This window comes from Petromyzon marinus, unplaced genomic scaffold (genome assembly GCF_048934315.1).
Source record: "Petromyzon marinus isolate PM22_M1 ecotype Great Lakes invasive population unplaced genomic scaffold, UKy_Petmar_22M1.pri1.0 PM_G_Scaffold_126, whole genome shotgun sequence".
Lineage (NCBI taxonomy): Eukaryota > Metazoa > Chordata > Hyperoartia > Petromyzontiformes > Petromyzontidae > Petromyzon > Petromyzon marinus.
Window position 1 is genome coordinate 332,635 of NW_027422680.1, and position 19,411 is coordinate 352,045.

Below are 19,411 nucleotides of genomic sequence, written 5' to 3' on the forward strand. Positions count from 1 at the left end.
GGGGGGCCACGGGGGAGTCGAGGCGCCGGCAGAGTTGCTCCAAGACCGTGGCACCACAACGGATCGGGAATTGCGTTGAAATCCGGCTCGCGCAAAAGCACAAAAGGGGCGACCCAACGGAGCCCGAAATCATGTCGATTTGCCGAGTCGACAAATGTGCATATAGCCCCCTGGGATGGCAACTGACAGTCGAATACGGAAAATCGTGATGTGAACAGATTCTGTTTATGTGCGACACAACTTCACGCCACATGGTCCCATGGGGAAAGAGGGTGACATAAATTAATCTTTGGTTTTTTCGATAAAGTCACATATAAATAAGAAATAACAAAACATAATTATGTTGTTTTGTTATTTCTTATTTATACGTGACTTTACCTAAAAAACAAAGATTAATTCCTGCAGTCACGAAAGCTTCGAACCAAGTTTAGGGTGGCATAAGTAAATACAAAAACGAACCAGTAAACCATTGGTGATTGATCAAAGCTATGAAGGCGATGATCCAGGAAAATGATATTATGATGCTGTGGTAAAAGGTAATAAGTTACTCGAAAGTGCCTGGCCGTGGGAACGTTGGTAATGATCAGGATAATACCCTAACAAAACAGGGAAGTCTGAAATATGTTGGCGTGTAAATCAGCATATCAAATTAAATCCACAGAGGAGGGAAAGAAGGATCCCAAGCATGCGACACTCAGAACCAGAAGTGGCAGAGACTCGGCCGAGAGAGTGGAGAGAGAGAGAGGAAGAGACTTTTCAGGACTTTATTTCCACTAAAAAAATAACAAAAAAACATTACAGGAAAAAAACACCTAAATTGAAAATCAATAAAACATCAAACTCTTAACAGCGGTATGTGCATGAAATACAAATGGCACTGGGATAGAAGCTGTGGAAACGAGGCGGTGCACGGACATTTCCGTGTGCAGCAAAGTTGTTCAAGGGTTTTTCAATTTTATAAAGAATCAAATGTTTTGACATCAGAATGCGATGTGCACAATATATATATATTTTTCTCCTGTATAAAACGAAATGTCAAACACCTGAATTCGTTTTTTCTTCAAGGATTCTGTTGTCGTAGCTACGTATGCAGTCTGCAAGTTTTTTTTATGTGGGCACTTGCAAATATTGTCTGGGTACATGAAAATATTTCTTTGAAAATGTGTCCTAGACACTATATTTGTAAGTTAATAAAAGTAGAATTGAAACATTAGCACAATGTAGATTTGTATATTGTAGGGTATAAATATATTTATCATAGCGATGATCAAATATTGGTTAATACAATTTATATTTTTACTTAGAATACTTTAGCCATGCAATAGACTAAATATAATGCTCGTGTTTTTAAAGAAAATAATATATTTACCAGGATTAAAGTTGTGCGAAATATGTTATAAAATCTGAGGCTTGGAGAATTGCATGCTGGGAATGAAATTGAGACAGAAAGGGGTTAATGCATGCCTTGCAGAGCAGGCGCACGTTACAGAGATTATTGACAAAACAGAATGCGATGTGAACAAAATATATTTTTCTCCGCTACATTTTCAAAACGAAATGGCGTTGACATGTCAAACGCATGAATTAGTTTTTTGTTCAAGGATCCTGGAAGAGGCGGCTGGGAGGCGGTGTCGCGGCAGGGGCTGGGCACATTCTCAGAGGATTCGCCTTGGTGAGGATGTTGTAGGCGTGCTGACACGCCACCTCCCGTGCTCCCTCCTCGCTGGAGCTCAGAAATGCGGGGAAGATGCCGGTGCCTTTTCCCATCCCGGGAATCAACACCTTATAGAGGAGGCCCACGGGTATCCCGGGCTCCGAGTGAGCGTGCAGCTCGAAGATTGGGTAGCTGACGCCGGCGGTCCGGCACAGCATCCGCAGCCGCACCTCCCACGACAGCATGGCCGCCTCCGGCAGCGCCTCGAGAGCAATGGGCATAGGCCGCAGGTGGAGAGGTACCCACCACAGCCACGTACGTGCCCCCCAGCCCTCAAACAGGCTGTGTGCGGCTTTGCCGGTGGCCGTGCACTCCGGCTCCGGCAGGTCTGGCACCGCCGCCTCCTCCTCCGCGTCTTCCGTTGCCGCGGCCGCAGCCACCGTTTCCCACTCCGGGATGGCCCAGTCCACCTTGATGGTCCGGCCCCATGGCCGGAAGTTGATTCGAAGGAGCTTCTTCCTGGCCATGGCGGCCGCGCGATGGCTCCCGTACTCGATGAACGCGTAGCCTCGGTTGAGGGTTTTGTCCCAGCGACAGACGCTCATCTTGACATCCGCCACGCCCTCTGTGGCACCGCTCATCGCCATCATCACCTCCGCTCGCTTCTTGTCCTCTGGCAGCCCCCCAATGAAGAGGCGGCGATTGTCCACGCTGAAGCAGACTGCAATGCGGCGTCCGGGACGGATCTCGAATTTGTCGAGTTTCTTGACGGCATCCGTGGCTTGGGCGAGCGTCGCGTAGGTAGCGAACGCATAGCCGCGGGTCTCTCCGCTATGCTCCATCATGAGGCGGAGCTGGTAGAGCTTCCCCACCGTCTCCAGCACGGGCACCAGCTCATCCTCGTAGAGGTCACGCGGGATCCTCACCAGAAACACCTCGCAGCCACGGGCGGGAGGGGGCCCCTGCCAGTCGGGTGGCGGTCCGAACTTCCTCTGTCCGTTCACCTGGACAATGTTGTACCCCGTGCTCAACATGAGGTCCAGCAAGACCTTCATAGAGGCCATGCCGAGCACCGGTGGTTTGGCTGCTACGGTGGTGCTGGGGCAGCGGCTTGGGGCCCGGTGGAGCCCTTGACACTCCGCGCGGTCGCCTCGTGCCGACAAAGCCACGGGGGGAATCAACTCCTGAAGAGCCAAAACCCCGGCAGGAACTCGCTCGGCCCAAACCTACAGGCCAGCAGTGAAGAGAGGAAGAGAGAGAGTGGAGACGGATGGAGAGAGAGACACGTTTAAGCAGAGCTACCTATATAAACTCGCAAAATCACAATAAACTTAAAGATAAACCCAAGAAACTGTGTCCTGACTTTAGTACCGCCTTGTATAATAATCATTACCCCTCACCCTCTGTACACTCCCCCACCCCGCAGTGCCCCTCCTCACTCATCCACTCACTGATCCACCCACGCACTCACTCACCGAGTCGCTCACACACTCACCCACCCACTCACTTACCCACTCACCCATTCACTCACCCACATGCCCACTCACTCAGCCACTCACTCTCTCTCACCCACCCACTCACTCACCCAATCACTCACCCAGTCGCTCACACACTCACCCACCCACACACTCACCCAGAAACTCACACACTCACCCACCCACTCACCCAACCACTCACCCACACACTCACCCACCCACACACTCACCCAGTCGCTCACTCACTTACACACTCACCCAGTCGCTCACACACTCACCTCAACAACAACAACCGCCATTCACCACTAAGTGGCGGTGACGTCACCACGACGCTTGTGCCAGGCTATGTGCACCCTGAGGCCACGTGAAGTGTCGAACGCCCGCTGACAGGTCACGGGGCAGACCCAGGTGCCATGGGTCGACTGACTGAGATGACTGGCTGATGCACCACCTGTGCCCCCTACTGTGCCAGCCTGCTGTGCTTTAGCCACCCGGCGCTCCGCTCGTTGTGGTGAGCGTCATTCCTCCACCCTCCGTTGTTGTTGGAGGGCGACTACCTCCAACTGCCCACTAGCGTCCTTCACGAGCCTCCTCCACAGAGGCCGATCTTGACACCGCTGGTACCAGTCATCGGCAAGTCCACTCAGCTCCACGTCCTCCCGTACCACATCACTCCATCTCTTCTCTAGCCCGGGCTGCGCCCGTTTAGCCCCCTCGATCCGGCCGAACAAAAGCTGTTTCGGCATGCAGTGGCTGGGCATGCGGGCTACATGACCCAGCCATTGCAGCCTTGCCCGCCGGTGGTCCCCCTTCTTAAAAAGGGGGACCACCAGGGCATCCTTCCAATCCTGCGGAACCCGTCCAGTGGTCCAGACTGTTGTTATGATGTCATATAGGGCAGTCAGTGCACAAACGCCACCCTCCCTCAGCATTTCGCTTTGGAGATCATCTCTGCCCGCTGCCTTTCCTGGTCTCAGACTCCGGATCGCCCTCAGTACTTCCTCAACAGATGACACCTCAGCCAGCCACTCACAGGGGGTGACTTCTTCCAATATTTGAGGCACCGCAGCCTCAGCAGGGTCATCCTCACTTTGTGCCACGATGTTTTCCTGGCTGAGGGATTTTCCCTCCCCCAGGACCTCACAGAAATGCTCAGCAAATCTGCAAACCTGTTCATGGGGGTCGGAGATTGGATCACCGTTTTTTCTCCTGATGGTAATAGGTGTGGTGCTGCAGGTTACTTTTTTGATGGAGTTAAATAGAAATTTGTGATCACGGGCCACTGAGGCAGACTCCATCTCCTCAGCAACCCGCGACCACTACCCATCCTTGCAGCGCCTCACGGCTCTCCGAACCTCCGAGCGAAGGCTGCGGTAAGCCTCCTCATTCTCTGACGTGGGATTCTGTAGCCGATGACAGTGGGCCTGTCGCTTTTTCTCAACCATCCTGAACACCTCCTCTGTCAGCCAGGGTCTCTGGGGAGGTCTGGACCGCGTGCCCAAAGCAGCCATTGCAGCTGCATGAGTCACAGTCCTAAACCTCGCCCATTTACCCTCGACATCAGGAGGAGTCGGGGACGATGCCAATCCCAGCCACAAGCAATGATTAAATTCTCGCTTGCAACTTTCATCAGATAACTGAGATCAGGCCACTTTAGGTTGGAATGGGGTCCTGGGTGTACACCCACCACCGGAGTAGAAGAATGGCAGGCGCATCTTACAGATGACTAGTCGATGGTCAGAGGGCAGATCAGCTCCACGGTAGGTCCTGGTGTCAAGGACATGGGCTCGCATCCGCTGGTCCGTCACTATGTAGTCCAGCAGATGTTCTTGCTTGGACCCGGCATGCATCCATGATGTTGTGTGAATGCGCCGATGCCGGAACAGCGTGTTGGTAATTACAAGCCCATGGGCTGCACAAAAATCTAGCAGCCTCCTACCGTTGTTATTGAGCTGATCTGGTCCATGCCCTCCAATCACTCCAGACCAAGTGCCAGCATCATGACCAACTCGGGCATTGAAGTCACCCAACATGATGACTCTATCCCGAGGGGCCACTTTAGCCAGCACCTGTGACAGGAGGTCATAGAAGGCATCTGACTCATCGGCTTTGCCTGCATCCCTCCACGGATGTTCATCTTCGGTGGGGGCATAAGTAACCACGACCACCATTCCTCGCCTCCGGTTGATGGGAAGGCGAGCCCAAAGTAGCCTGGGGCTTACAACTTCCCACACCTCACCGCCATGCTCCCACGCCCCCTTCATTCTTTTGTTCAAAAGAGCCACACCCTGTTGTTTGGCAGTCTGCTGCCCCGAGTAGAGGACTGTCCACCCCTCATGGTGGCAGGAGCCAGAACCGGTCCACCGGACCTCCTGAATGTCACATAGATCCAGGCGGTACCGGTCCAGCTCCCGACAGAGGAGTGGCAGCCTCTCCTCCGCAGTGAGCGTTCGAACATTCCACGTGGCCACCCGTAGTGGTTTTTCGTTGTTTATGGAGGAGCCCCGAGGGTAGATATTCAATCTCCTGGCTCCGCCAATTGGGGTTTGGCCAGGAGACGTCATAGACGCCTGGCCCCCGGGGCCTCCGGCACAAGCTTATTAGTTACATATTTCAGTTTAACTCGTGGTTTAGTGGTAATTAATTGAAGGTGGAGGGGTTACCAGCCCCTCGCACCCGTCCAGAGCCCCCGTTTAGCCCCTGTGGTGGACACAGATGCCATGAGGGGAGGAGCCAATCGAAATTGGACCTCCCCCCACAGCACTGTCCACGACAGAGTTACCCGTCCGGCACTCACACTCACTACCCACTCACCCAGTCGCTCACTCACTCACACGCTCACCTACCCACTCACAGACACACACTCACTTACCCAGTCGCTCACACACTCACCTCACACACTTACTCACACACCCACCCACTCACCCAGTCGCTCACTCACACACACTCACTCACCCAATCGCTCACATACTCACCCAGTTGCTCACACACTCGCTCACACACTCACCCACACACTCACTACCCACTCACCCAGTCGCTCACTCACTCACACGCTCACCCACCCACTCACACACACACATTCACTTACCCAGTTGCTCACACACTCACCCACCCACACTCTCACCCACTCACCCACCCACTCGCTCACTTACTCGCCCACTCACTCAGCCACTCACCCACCCACACACTCACCCAGAAACTCACACACTAACCCACCCACCCACTCACCCAACCACTCATACACTCACTCACCCAATCCCTCGCCCAGTCTCTCACATACTCACCTACACACTCACCCACCCACACACTCACCCACCCATATACTCACCCAGTCGCTCACTCACTCACACACTCACCCAGTCGCTCACACACTCACCTCACACACTCACACACCCACCCACTCACCCAGTAGCTCACTCACACACACACTCACTCACCCAGTCGCCCACATACTCACCCAGTTGCTCACACACTCACCCACACACTCACTACCCACTCACCCAGTCGCTCACTCACTCACATGCTCACCCACCCACTCACCCACCCACACACTCACCCAGAAACACACTCACCCACTCACCCAACCACTCATACACTCACTCACCCAATCACTCGCCCAGTCGCTCACATACTCACCTACACACTCACCCACCCACACACTCACCCACTCACCCAGTCGTGTTCCGTGTGTGTGTTCCGTGTGTGTGTTCCGTGTGTGTGTTCCGTGTGTGTGTTACGTGTGTGTGTGTTCCGTGTGTGTGTGTTATGTGTGTGTGTATTCGGTGTGTGTGTTCCGTGTGTGTGTTCCGTGTGTGTGTGTTCGGTGTGTGTGTTCCGTGTGTGTGTGTTACGTGTGTGTGTGTTCCGTGTGTGTGTGTTCCGTGTGTGTGTTCCGTGTGTGTGTTCCGTGTGTGTGTGTTCCGTGTGTGTGTGTTCCGTGTGTGTGTTCCGTGTGTGTGTTACGTGTGTGTGTTCGGTGTGTGTGTTCCGTGTGTGTGTGTTACGTGTGTGTGTTCGGTGTGTGTGTGTTACGTGTGTGTGTCTCCTGTGTGTGTTCCGTGTGTGTGTTCCGTGTGTGTGTTACGTGTGTGTGTGTTCGGTGTGTGTGTTCCGTGTGTGTGTTCCGTGTGTGTGTTCCGTGTGTGTGTGTTCCGTGTGTGTGTTCCGTGTGTGTGTGTTACGTGTGTGTGTCCCGTGTGTGTGTTCCGTGTGTGTGTTCTGTGTGTGTGTGTCGTGTGTGTGTCCCGTGTGTGTGTTCCGTGTGTGTGTTCCGTGTGTGTGTGTTACGTGTGTGTCCCGTGTGTGTGTCCCGTGTGTGTGTTCCGTGTGTGTGTTCCGTGTGTGTCCCGTGTGTGTGTTCCGTGTGTGTGTGTTTTATGTGTGTGTGTTTGTTCCCCAGTGTGTGTGTGTGTGTATTCCGTGTGTGTGTCCTCACTCGCGTGTGTGTTGAGACACGTGTCACACACGAGATGTTAACTACGTCGCCTGGTCTACAGGAGGTAGTGGGTTCGATCCCGACCCTGACGCCTGCTGCTGCTGCTGTATATTTAGAGTTTGCGTCTCTCCCCATGGTCGCGTGGATTTCTCTCCGGGCCCTCCGGTTTTTTCGCCCCACATTTAAAGTCAACATCACCACGGCGCATTCACGGCGTTTGGCTGCCGACGTTGTCCACGCGACAACACGCCGCTTGCTTGGAGGGGCGATCATTTGTGGACAGGTCGCTCCTAAAAGAAGAGAAGCTAACAGCTCAGTGGACCCCTTGCTTGTAGGTAAGTTTCAAGGGCTTGCGCCGAAGGTTTTTTAAGGTTAAATTGTCGATTTAAAGCTTTCGTGACTGCAAGGATTCATCTTCTTTGGTTCTTTCGGTAAAGTCACCACGTAGAATGAGAATAAAATAATAAATTGATCAAATAAAATAACGCAATAAAATTATCACAACGTTTCGGCCAGACAGTCTCGTCCCTTCACCTGAAGGCCGCTTGTGTTGTGGCCGAAACGTCGTGAGAATTGTATTGTGTTATTTTATTTTATCAATTTATAATTTTATTCTCATTCTACGTGGTGACTTTACCGAAAGAACCAAAGAAGATATTCGGCTTCTGTCAATTTCCGCGTAAGAAGACATTTAGCTGAGCTATCATTTCTGGCCAGGTCGCTTGTGAAAAGGGCCTGTACACTACTACAGCTTTTCCTGGTAAAATAAAAAGTATATATAGTTTCGTTTAATTGTTTACTTTAACCGCAAATACATCTCTAATAAAGAAGGGATATTGCTCTCTGCCATGAATAAAGCCTCAATGCCCAAATATTGTCTTAAATAATTCCGGAGAGATCTCTCTGCTGTACGAAGAATTGCCATTTCCCCAAAACGTGAATTAATATTCACAATCTTTGCCTCGTTGGGGAAGTGATAGAGGCCCCTCCCCCTCCTCCTCCCTCTGTCCAATCGCGGCGTTGCCTCGCTGGTTGGCCCCTCCCCCCGCCCCAATGCGACCCGAGCTAACCGCTCGGGTCGCAGTCGCCTCGCTGACGATCTGAGTGCGAAGTTTAACACAGAGAGAGACACAGAGAGAGACACAGAGAGAGACAGAGAGACACAGAGAGACACAGAGAGACACACAGACAGACACAGAGAGACACAGAGAGAGACACACAGAGAGAGACACACAGAGAGAGACAGAGACACACAGAGAGAGACACACAGAGAGAGACACAGAGAGAGACACAGAGAGACACACACAGAGAGACACACAGAGAGAGACACACGGAGAGAGAGACACAGAGACACACAGAGAGACACAGAGAGAGACACACAGAGAGACACAGAGAGAGACACACAGAGAGAGAGACACAGAGAGAGAGACACAGAGAGACAGAGAGAGACACAGAGAGACACACAGAGAGAGAGACAGAGACACACAGACACAGAGAGAGACACACAGAGAGAGACAGAGAGAGACACACAGAGAGAGAGACACAGAGAGACAGAGACACAGAGATAGACACAAAGAGAGAGAGACACAGAGAGACAGAGAGAAACAGCGAGAGACAGAGACGGAGATAGATAGAGAGACACAGAGAGACAGATAGAGAGAAACAGAGAGAGACAGAGACACAGGGAGACAGACAGAGAGAGAAACACAGAGATAGACAGAGAGACACACAGAGAGACAGAGAGAGAGACAGAGACGGAGAGAGAGATAGACAGAGAGAGAGACACAGAGAGAGAGACACAGAGAAAAACACAAAAGACACAGTCAGAGACACAGAGAGAGAGACAGAGACACCGAGGCACACAGGGATAGACAGAGAGACAGACAGGGATAGACACAGAGACAGAGAGAGACACAGAGAGAGGGATAGACAGAGAGAGAGACACACAGAGAGACACACAGGGATAGACAGAGAGAGAAACAGAGAGAGAGAGAGAGACGGGGATAGACAGAGAGAGAGAGACAGGGATAGACACAGAGAGAGACACAGACAGAGAGAGGGATAGACAGAGAGAGACACACAGAGAGACACACAGGGATAGACAGAGAGAGAGACACACACAGAGAGAGAGACGGGGATAGACAGAGAGAGAGACAGGGATAGAAACAGAGACAGAGAGAGGGATAGACAGAGAGAGACACAGAGAGACACACAGGGATAGACAGAGAGAGAGAGACACACAGAGAGAGAGAGACTGACTGACTGCTGCTGCCCGCTTGATCGTTGCCCCTGCCGCGTGTTGTAGACGGGGTGGCTGTTTGCGTGAAGAAGTTGCCGCGTGCAAAGCGTCGCTAAGACTGCCGCCACGTTTGGTGAGTCCCTGTGCCGAGTCGGGCGACTGCCGCCGTTCGTCGGCGTTCGTCATCATCGTCGTCATCAGTAGACACGTGGCATCGTCATCATCGTCGTCATCAGGTAGACACGTGGCATCGTCATCGTCGTCATCAGTAGACACGTGGCATCGTCGTCATCGTCGTCATCAGTAGACATGTGGCATCGTCATCATTGTCATCAGTTGACACATGGCATCGTCATCATCGTCATCGTCAGTAGACACGTGGCATTGTCATCATCGTCATCAGTTGACACATGGCATCGTCATCATCGTCATCATCAGTAGACACGTGGCATCGTCATCATCGTCATCAGTAGACACGTGGCATCGTCATCATCGTCATCGTCAGTAGACACGTGGCATTGTCATCATCGTCATCAGTTGACACATGGCATCGTCATCATCGTCATCATCAGTAGACACGTGGCATCGTCATCATCGTCATCAGTAGACACGTGGCATCGTCGTCATCGTCATCATCAGTAGACACGTGGCATCGTCATCATCGTCGTCATCAGTAGACACGTGGCATCGTCATCATCGTCGTCATCAGTAGACACGTGGCATCGTCATCATCATCATCAGTAGACACGTGGCATCGTCATCATCGTCAGTAGACACGTGGCATCGTCATCATCAGTAGACACGTGGCATCGTCATCATCGTCGTCATCAGTAGACACGTGGCATCGTCGTCATCGTCATCATCAGTAGACACGTGGCATCGTCATCATCGTCGTCATCAGTAGACACGTGGCATCATCATCGTCGTCATCAGTAGACACGTGGCATCGTCATCATCGTCATCATTGTCGTCATCAGTAGACACGTGGCATCGTCATTATCAGTAGACACGTGGCATCGTCATCATCGTCGTCACCAGTAGACACGTGGCATCGTCGTCATCGTCATCAGTAGACACGTGGCATCGTCGTCATCGTCATCAATAGACACGTGGCATCGTCATCATCGTCATCGTCAATATACAGTTTATATACACACGTGATATACAGTTTATATACACACATAATATACAGTTCATACACACACATAATATACAGTTTATATACACACATAATATACAGTTTATATATACACATAATATACAGTTTATATACACACATAATATACAGTTTATATATACACATAATATACAGTTTATATATACACATAATATACAGTTTATATATACACGTAATATACAGTTTATATACACACATAATATACAGTTTATATACACACGTAATATACAGTTTATATATACACATAATATACAGTTTATATACACACATAATATACAGTTTATATACACACATAATATACAGTTTATATATACACATAATATACAGTTTATATACACACGTAATATGCAGTTTATATACACACATAATATACAGTTTATATATACACATAATATACAGTTTATACATACACATAATATAGAGTTTATATACACACGTAATATGCAGTTTATATACACACATAATATACAGTTTATATACACACATAATATACAGTTTATATACACACATAATATACAGTTTATATACACACGTAATATACAGTTTATATACACACATAATATACAGTTTATATACACATAATATACAGTTTATATACACACGTAATATACAGTTTATACACACATAATATACAGTTTATATATACACGTAATATACAGTTTATATACACACGTAATATACAGTTTATATACACACATAATATACAGTTTATATACACATAATATAGTTTATATATACACGTAATGTACAGTTTATATAACACGTAATATACAGTTTATATATACACATAATATACAGTTTATATACACACGTAATATACAGTTTATATACACACATAATATACAGTTTATATACACACGTAATATACAGTTTATATACACATAATATACAGTTTATACATACACATAATATACAGTTTATATACACACATAATATACAGTTTATATACACACATAATATACAGTTTATATACACACGTAATATACAGTTTATATACACACATAATATACAGTTTATATACACACATAATATACAGTTTATATACACACATAATATACAGTTTATATATACACATAATATACAGTTTATATACACACGTAATATACAGTTTATATACACACATAATATACAGTTTATATACACACATAATATACAGTTTATATACACACATAATATAGTTTATATATACACATAATATACAGTTTATATATACACATAACATACAGTTTATACATACACATAATATACAGTTTATATATACACATAATATACAGTTTATATATACACATAATATACAGTTTATATATACACATAACATACAGTTTATACATACACATAATATACAGTTTATATATACACATAATATACAGTTTATATACACATAATATACAGTTTATATACACATAATATACAGTTTATATACACACGTAATATACAGTTTATATACACACATAATATACAGTTTATATACACACATAATATACAGTTAATATACACACATAATATACAGTTTATATACACACATAATATACAGTTTATATATACACATAATGTACAGTTTATATACACATAATATACAGTTTATATACACACATAATATACAGTTTATATACACACGTAATATACAGTTTATATACACACATAATATACAGTTTATATACACACATAATATACAGTTTATACATACACATAATATACAGTTTATATACACACGTAATATACAGTTTATATACACACGTAATATACAGTTTATATATACACATAATATACAGTTTATACACACGTAATATACAGTTTATATACACACATAATATATAGTTTATATATACACATAACATACAGTTTATACATACACATAATATACAGTTTATATACACATAATATACAGTTTATATACACATAATATACAGTTTATATATACATAATATACAGTTTATATATACACATAACATACAGTTTATACATACACATAATATACCGTTTATATACACGTAATATACAGTTTATATACACATAATATACAGTTTATATACACATAATATACAGTTTATATACACATAATATACAGTTTATATATACACATAATATACAGTTCATATATACACATAATATACAGTTTATACATACACATAATATACCGTTTATATACACACATAATATACAGTTTATATACACACGTAATATACAGTTCATATACACATAATATAGAGTTCATACACACATAATATACAGTTTATATACACACATAATATACAGTTTATATATACACATAATATACAGTTTATACATACACATAATATACAGTTTATATACACACATAATATACAGTTTATATACACACGTAATATACAGTTTATATACACACGTAATATACAGTTTATATACACATAATATACAGTTTATATACACACATAATATACAGTTTATATACACTTAATATACAGGTTATACACACACATAATATACAGTTTACATACACACATAATATACAGTTTATTTACACTTAATATACAGTTTATATACACACTTAATATACAGTTTATACATACACATAATATACAGTTTATACACATAATATACAGTTTATATACACACACATAATATACAGTTTATACACACGTAATGTACAGTTTATATATACACACATAATATACAGTTTATGATGTATAAAAGGGAAATTTGTGAATGTGTGTTTGTTCGAAATGTTTAGCTTACTTTCCAACATGCAACAAACTTGAAATTTGGCACCTGGGTAGCTTCCAGACTGTACACAATGCAACAAGTATAAAAATAGACTTTTGTATATATTAATATTAGTCACGGCAAGTGAGCGGTGACGTCACATCTGTGATGTCACCTGATGACGTCACGCATCCCCCCACCCTCCGCGTAGGCCGTGTGATCCAAGCCAACCATCATCATCACACATCACATCACAAGCATTTGAATTTGACCAGGTAAGGTCCCACACTGAGTGAGACCCATAGAGACCCATACTCACAGAGAACCACACCCACAGAGACCCATACTCACAGAGACCCACAGAGACCCATACTCACAGAGACCCATACTCACAGAGACCCATACTCACAGAGAACCACACTCACAGAGACCCATACTCATAGATACCCACAGAGACCCATACTCACAGGGACCCATACTCACAGAGACCCATACTCATAGAGACCCATACTCATAGAGACTCACTGAGAACCACACTCACAGAGACCCATACTCACAGAGAACCACACTCACAGAGACCCATACTCATAGAGACCCACAGAGACCCATACTCACAGAGACCCATACTCACAGAGACCCATACTCATAGAGACCCATACTCATAGAGACTCACAGAGAACCACACTCACAGAGACCCATACTCACAGAGACCCACACTTATAGAGACCCATACTCATAGAGACCCATTCTCACAGAGACCCCTACTCACAGAGAACCACACTCATAGAGACCCATACTCATAGAGACCCACAGAGACCCATACTCACAGAGAACCACACTCACAGAGACCCATACTCACAGAGACCCATACTCATAGAGACCCACAGAGACCCATACTCACAGAGACCCATACTCACAGAGAACCACACCCACAGAGACCCATACTCACAGAGACCCACAGAGACCCATACTCACAGAGACCCATACTCACAGAGACTCATACTCATAGAGACCCACAGAGACCCATACTCACAGAGACCCATACTCACAGAGACCCATACTCATAGAGACCCATGCTCATAGAGACTCAGAGAAAACCACACTCACAGAGACCCATACTCACAGAGACTCATACTCATAGAGACCCACAGAGACCCATACTCACAGAGACCCATACTCACAGAGACCCATACTCATAGAGACCCATGCTCATAGAGACTCAGAGAAAACCACACTCACAGAGACCCATACTCACAGAGACCCACACTTATAGAGACCCATACTCATAGAGACCCATACTCACAGAGACCCATACTCATAGAGACCCATACTCACAGAGACCCATACTCACAGAGAACCACACTCATAGAGACCCGTACTCATAGAGACCCACAGAGACCCATACTCACAGAGAACCACACTCACAGAGACCCATACTCACAGAGACCCATACTCATAGAGACCCACAGAGACCCATACTCACAGAGACCCATACTCACAGAGACCCATACTCACAGAGACCCACACTCACAGAGACCCACAGAGACCCATACTCACAGAGACCCACACTCACAGAGACCCATACTCACAGAGACCCACAGAGACCCACACGCACAGAGACCCATACTCACAGAGACCCACAGAGACCCACACTCACAGAGACCCACAGAGACCCATACTCACAGAGAACCACACTCACAAAGACCCCTACTCACAGAGACTCACAGAGACCCACATTCACAGAGACCCACAGAGACCCACAGAGACCCACACTCACAGAGACCCACAGAGACCCACAGAGACCCACACTCACAGAGACCCACAGAGACCCACACTCACAGATACCCACAGAGACCCACAGAGACCCACACTCACAGAGACCCACAGAGACCCACACTCACAGAGACCCACAGAGACCCATACTCACAGAGACCCACAGAGACCCATACTCACAGAGACCCACAGAGACCCACCCTCACAGAGACCAACCCTCATAGAGAACCATACTCACAGAGACCCACCGAGACCCACACTCACAGAGACCCACAGAGACCCACACTCACAGAGACCCACTGCTTGTGACACAGGAGGGCCGAGCGAGAATCCGAGCGGTGACAACCGCCGGCCATGGACAGGGGCCGAGGCGGCGGCGGAGGCGGAGGAGGCGGAGGAGGCGGAGGAGGCGGAGGAGGAGGAGACCCGAGAAGGATCACCGACATCTCGGCCAGGCTGAGGCAGCTGATTGTCCCCGACAGGGGGCGGCCACTGGCCAGGGAGGGCCGGCACCCGGAGGGCGCCGGCGGAGCCACGGGCCGCGGGGAATCGAGGCGGGAGAGGAGCGAACGAGCGAGGCAGAGGGACGCGGCGGAGCGGGCGAGGGAGGCGAGGGAGCACGACGCCTTCCTGAGGGAGCAGCATGCGATGAACCAGAGGTTCGCCGAGAGGCGACGGGAGCTCGTGAGCCGGGGGGTCAACGTTTACTTCAATCCAGCGGAGGAGGCGTGGACGGCCGCCGGGGGGGGCATGGCGGGGCGGGGGGGGAGAGGGGGGGGGAGGAGCAGAGCGGGGGGAGGGGGGGTGAGAGAGGAGGCGGCGAGAGGAGGGGCGGGGGGAGCGGAGGGAGGGGTGGGGGGACGGGCGAGGGAGGAGGCGCAGAGAAGATCGGGGAGGGAGGCGGGGGGTGGAGCGGGGGGAGGAGGGAGAGCCGAGGGAGGAGGGGGCAGGGAGAGGGGTGGGAGGGTGGGTGAGTGGATGGACCGACTGAGACAGGTCGTGACGCCGAGATGGAATCGTCATTCCGGGAGGGGGGGGTCAGGAGGGGCGGGCACTGGGTGAGGGAGGGGGTTCACTCTGACATGGGAGAGGCCAGTTCACCATGGGGGGGAGGGAGGGGGTTCACTCTGACATGGGTGAGGCCAGTTCACCATGGGGGGGAGGGAGGGGGTGTAGGTGTGCGGCTCGCTCCAAGCGTCTCGGCTTCGCACCGTGCTGTTTGGTGTCGTGATGTCTCCAAGTTCTTTCGGTAAAGTCATCACGTAGGTAGGTATAAAATAAAATAAATTAAATCACGTGACGTTTTGGGCGCAACACAACAAGCGTCCGTCATCAGGTGGGACAACCATAGCAAGAGACAATTGCTGAAGTGGGCAAAAGGGTTGCCGTGACAAGAGGCTATGTAGGTAAGAGAGGGGGGGAGGAGCCAGGGAGGAGAGATAGAGAGAGGGGGGCATGGGGTAGGGGGAGTGGAGTGCTGCTAGAGGGATTAAGAAACTAGCAATGAAATGCAGGGGGGGGGGGGGGGAGTGGGCGGGGCTGGGAGTGGGAGGCTGAAGAAACTGGAGATGCGGATATGAAGGCAACATCCTTCCAATGATTGCTCAATTTGTATCCATCTTCTCGGTTGAAGTTACGTCTAAGTTTATATATCTGGACGGCTTCATGAACAAACCTTTGATAGTAGCCTGAAGGTTTGCAGAGTACCGTGGTCTCGGAAAAAACGAAATCATGAGAGCCCACAGCGTTATAGCAATGGTCAGCCACGGCCGTGTTTCAGATCTGACTTGTGCTCGCGAACACGGTCCGAGATATGTCGTTTCGTTTCCCCAATGTAACAGCCACCACAGGTGCAACTTCGTTTGTAGACTCCAGGATATTGCATGTCAGGAATGACATCCTTTACCGATGGGATTAGATCACGGATTTTGTGTGCTGTACTGAATTGGACCTGGATCTTGTGTTTGTTTAAGATTTTGGAAAACTTTTTGGTAACGCCTGCTATGTATGATAACGTGATGGTTTTGATCGGCGTCTCAGGGGGTTGTTGCTCCATGGTTGGAGAAACATGATTGGAGAAACACGGTTGGAGAAACAGCTTTGCGAGTACCCATTCATCTTGAGGGCCTGGTGTACGTGTTCCAGTTCACTGGCTAGGTGGTGTTGGTCAGAAATACAGTGGGCCCTATGGTGTAGTGTTTTGATGAGGGAATGGGTACTCGGACCGTATTATTCGCAAAGCTGTTTCTCCAACCATGGAGAAACAACCCCCTGAGACGCCGATCAACACCATGACGTTACCATACATAGCAGGCGTTACCAAAAATATTTCCAAAATCTTAAACACAAGATCCAGGTCCGATTCAGTACAGTACACAAAATCCGTGATCTAATCCCATCGGTGAAGGATGTCATTCCTGACATGCAATATCCTCGAGTCTTCAAACTAAGTTGCACCTGTGGTGGCTGTTACATTGGGGAAACGAAACGACATATCTCGGACCGTGTTCGCGAGCACAAGTCAGATCTGAAACACGGCAGAACCAATACCTCAGCCGTGGCTGACCATTGCTATAACGCTGTGGGCTCTCATGATTTAGTTTTTTTCCAAGACCAAGGTACTCTGCAAACCACTATCAAAGGTTTGTTCATGAAGCCATCCAGATATCTAAACATAGACATAACTTCAACTGAGAAGATGGATACAAATTGAGCAATCATTGGAAGGATGTTATTAACCAGGTAAAACCTTAACTGCTTTATGGTGTTGCCTTCATATCCGCATCTCCAGTTTCTTCAGCCTCCCACTCCCTGACCCGCTCACTCCCCCCCCACCCCCCCCCCCCCCCGGCATTTCCTTGCTAGTTTCCTAATCCCTCTAGCAGCACTCCACTCCCCTACCCCCACACCCCCCTCTCTATCTCTCCTCCCTGGCTCCTCCTCCCTCTCTTACCTACGTAGCCTCTTGTCACGGCAACCCTTTTGCCCACTTCAGCAACTGTCTCTTGCTGTGGTTGTCCCACCTGATGACGGACGCTTGTCGTGTTGCACCCGAAACGTCACGTGATTTAATTTACTTTATTTTATACCTACCTGACTTTATACCTACGTGATGACTTTTACCGAAAGAACCAAAGGGTGTGGCTCCCCTGCAGTCACGAAAACCTAGAATCTTGATTGAATGCCTCCAAGTGTCCCCAGGTCTCCGCTTGGAACCCTGAGGAGGTTTCCGCCTCTTTGCGTTCGGTCGCCTCGGACGTCGCATGGCCGCCGCCGTTGGCGGTCGCCGCCGTTGCGAGCCGGCGAGGGGGCCGGAGCGGGAGAGGGGTGAACGCGCCGATTGTCGCTGGGCGCGCGTTGATTAAAAGCGGTGCAAAATGTGTGGAGGGTAGAACTAGATTGTGTTCTTTGTGGACACGAAGGCCGCCTCGTTCCTACGGTGGGGCTGGTTGACTTCACTCGCAGAAAGTGGTGCTCGCTTCGCGACGGCCGGGAGGTGTCGACGACGGTGACGATGGCGGGCCGAGTCGACCCCCGACCGGGGATTGAACTGACACCCTTCATCGTCGTTCGACGGTTATCATTTGTTGACGGTGATTGTTTTAACGTCACGTTTGAAGTTGCCTTTGCTGAACGCGCCGATTGTCGCTGGGCGCGCGTTGATTAAAAGCGGTGCAAAATGTGTGGAGGGTAGAACTAGATTGCCGATATGGAGTTTTACGTAAAACCTAGGGAGCATAACCCCAACGCTCGACTTGATGTTCAGGTTAAGGTTCAGAGGAAATTATTTGGTGGTTGCTAAAAACTATTTTGAGTTTCAAATATTCTGTCTTCAAAAGGTCGACCGAACATGCAAAACTGGTGGCCAACTACAAGAAACGTCTGACCTCTGTGATTTCCAACAAGGGTTTTGCAACCAAGTACTAAGTCATGTTTTGCAGAGGGGTCAAATACTTATTTCCCTTATTAAAATGCA

The 19,411-nt window shown here is 48.1% G+C and overlaps 1 pseudogene; it reads right to left on the reverse strand.

The window, feature by feature from the left end:
- Nucleotides 1-750: 750 nt before the first annotated feature.
- LOC142909552 (putative RNA-binding protein 46 pseudogene) lies at nucleotides 751-13,792 on the reverse strand (annotated as a pseudogene).
- Nucleotides 13,793-19,411: the final 5,619 nt, after the last annotated feature.